Source organism: Haematobia irritans, chromosome 3 (assembly GCF_050003625.1).
Source record: "Haematobia irritans isolate KBUSLIRL chromosome 3, ASM5000362v1, whole genome shotgun sequence".
NCBI lineage: Eukaryota > Metazoa > Arthropoda > Insecta > Diptera > Muscidae > Haematobia > Haematobia irritans.
Genome location: NC_134399.1, coordinates 233,047,290 through 233,050,692, shown reverse-complemented (window position 1 = coordinate 233,050,692; position 3,403 = coordinate 233,047,290). Strand labels below are relative to the sequence as shown.

Below are 3,403 nucleotides of genomic sequence, written 5' to 3'. Positions count from 1 at the left end.
TTGGTTTTCAATTCCATTTATTTTTATACTTCAAAGCTAATGTATTTTTTTAGCACCAAACTTAGATAATGCTAATTGTTTCGCGAGTCAAATTTATCATTTAGTTTCATTTTCCAAGTCATTGCATTACAAATAAACGGAACATCATTAAAATTGTTATCGTTCACGAGGATCCTTGTGGCATTGATCTCACCATCACTGTTCTTTTCTATATATCCAGTAGACGTTAGTCTCCCGCTTTAAGGTTTATGATTTATACATTTTGAAACTCCTTCCTGCTACACCTTCAGTTGCCCAGCAATTATATTCTGTCTGCAATGAAAAACATGGCATAGGAAAAAAAACACAAAAAACATCAGCATAAACAGCCAAAAGGCTTTAACAAATTGGTCATCATTCATTTTTTATACCCACATTTCTATTGTATCCCAAGGGACGATGAAATTTAGTTCAACATTCAACATCCTTGTGCCTTATAATCTCAGCGTCGTTGTCATTTTATAGTTTCGGAAGCCTTTACTGTTTTTATATAACCACATTTTTATTTTATGCCAAGTTCCCTGGCAAAGTCACCTGAAAATTGAAATTATATTTAAATAATTATCTTTTGACAAATCTTTTTTTACTTACCGTTTGCCTCGAAATTCAAAAACTACATTATCTTTGGTTTGTTTTGTTTCTCACAATGAATGTATTTTTTTTTTATAGTGATGGCATAAGAGGTGGTGCCATCCACGACGTGTGAATATAATGACAGCGATTATCGGCGGGCGACTTTACATTGTATATATAGATAGTTTAGATTTGATTTGATTCGATTTTGAATTTTGTCAAAAATATTTTAATTGGAATACACTGAAAGAAAATTAAAGAAAATTTTGTAGTTTGAAGGAATAACTTGGAGTTAAAAATTGCAAGAATGACGTTAGTGGCATACACTATTAGAAAAAGTTTCGTTATATTAACGCATTGTGTCGTTAAAAGTCGTTTTCTATGTGTGTACGAAGTTCACGATGGACACATTTTTGGTAATATTTACAAATTTAAAGAAATAATGAACTATTTTGTGAAAAATACGAAATTAGGAAATCTTTATGCTTTATTTATGTATATTTTTTTCCATTTTTTAGGTTCATTTAACTAACGTAGGCAAACAATTATTTTAGTAAAGTAAACTTTTCCCAAAGATAATGATTTTATGAACTGAAATAGAGTTAAAATGGCTTTAGTGAAATAGAGAGTTCACTTTTTTTGAGTGCGATAACACAAGTTTACTAACTATTTGTTTTTTCTTTATACATTTATTGATGTGGCTGTTCGTATTTATTTTGATCTGCTGAATTCGAAAATAAATAAATAAATATAATAAAACTCTCCTCTCATCAAATTTACATTTTCAATTAAATTTTCATACAAACGATACGAACTTTCACAAATATAAAAACTAACTTGATTTGAATTTGAGTGATTGATTTCAAGAAATCGATCCTTGAAAATTACAATATTTTAAAATTTTTTGGCTGCTTTTATTACACAATTTAACAAAATAAGTGCATATTGGTTATAGCTAGTTTATTTTAAAGATGAAAGGTCCAGTAACAATTTTGCCAAAGAGACTTATTTTTCGAGATATTGATTGTTGAAATTTTAAATTTGTAAAATTTTTTTAATGGTTGCACTTTTTTTTTTTTAATTTTATAAAAAAATTCATATTGGGTAACAATAGAGTATTTTTAAAGAGAAAAAGCTAAGTAACAATTTTGCAGCCATGGCTTAATTTTTCAAGATATCGGTCCTTGAAAATTTATATTGTTATTTTTTTTTAATTGGCTGCATTTTTACAAAATTTAACAAAACAAGATCGTATTGGGTATAAATAATATATTGTAAAGATAAAATGTTAAGCACAAATTTTATCATAAAGCCCTAGTTTTTTTTCAAGTAACAATGCTATCAAAAATGCTTAGTTTTCGAGATATCGATCGATGAAAATTCAATTATTTTAGCACTTTTTCAAAGTATGGCTGCATTTTTCAATACGTTAATACAAGATGTATATTGGGTATATATGGTGTATTCTAAAGAGATAATGTTAAGTAAAAAATTTGCCGAAAATGCTTAGTTTTCGAGATATCGATCGTTGAAAATTCACATATTTTACGACTTTTTCGAAAAATGACCGCTTTTTTCAAGAAGTTAATACAAAACATTTATATTGGGTATATATGGCATATTATAAAGAGAAAATGTTAAGTACGCATCGTTGCAAATTTAAGTATTTAATTTTTTTTTTTTTTTAATGGGTGCATTTTTTACAAATCTTAAGACAAAACATGCACATTGGGAAAGAATGGCGTATTTGAATGAGAAAATGTTAAGTACAAATTTTGCCTAAAATGCTTAGTTTTTGAGATATCGATTGATGAAAATTCTACTATTTTAGCACCTCTTCAAAATATGGCTGCATTTTTTCGAAAAGATAATACAAAACATGCACATTAAGTATATATGGCGTAATCTAAAGAGAAAATATTAAGCACAAATTTTGCCTAAAATGCTTAAAATTTTGCCTAAAAATTCATTTAAATACTTAAACATTTTTGAGTTGTCCGCCCAAATTCACTACAAAATTTGCCCGCTAAATTTTGTTTTTCGAAAAATTGTTGCCAATTTGAGTGTTTTAATTAGAAAACGCATAATTATAGAAATAGTTTGTTTTTAGTTGAAAATTACGTAATCAGGTGTTTTATTGTTAATACCTTAATAAAATAAATCCCTTTCAGTTTGTACCAAATATTTTCTAATTCCCATCACAGATGTGAAATGTGATCATATGAGTGTCAGTGATGCCACTTGATATACTTTTTTAAGTTTGGGGGTTCCCAATAAACAAAGGATGAGCGTTTTTCAAATGCAAAAACATTTCAATTTGATGACAGTGTTCGTGTCGCACATATCCCAAATATTGGCTACACTATATGTTATGTTTGAAGACATAATCGAAATTACTGCTTGTTTATGGGATCGTTAACACAATCGATATTTTAGTTACGTGAGTAAATTCTTAGATTCGGCCACACTGTAAGATTCTTTAGAAACACAGATCTTCCGTCCGGAAGAACTTATATTGTGAACGGCGCATAATGATATTGTTACGTTTTTATATTTAGGCGTTTTTAATTACCCGACAATTAAAAAACAGTTCTTTTAAATAACGACAATCTACAATTTATTTACTATGACTTCACACTTTACAATTCGTTCACACTGGAGTTATTCGTTTGACGCTTTAATTAAGACTGACTCGTTAGCAGCATGCGAGCGCTTTTATATATGACGGTGTGGCAATACGAGAACATTCTGGTAGCACTACAATATTCTGGCAACGACAGATATGCTAGAA

The 3,403-nt window shown here is 28.8% G+C and overlaps 1 long non-coding RNA gene across 1 annotated transcript; it reads right to left on the bottom strand.

The window, feature by feature from the left end:
• Positions 1-745, bottom strand: LOC142230453 (uncharacterized). The gene is made up of 3 exons (XR_012720693.1): positions 631-745; positions 415-573; positions 1-312 (listed from the first exon to the last, which is right to left on the bottom strand). It is a non-coding gene; the product is annotated as an uncharacterized LOC142230453 (long non-coding RNA).
• Positions 746-3,403: the final 2,658 nt, after the last annotated feature.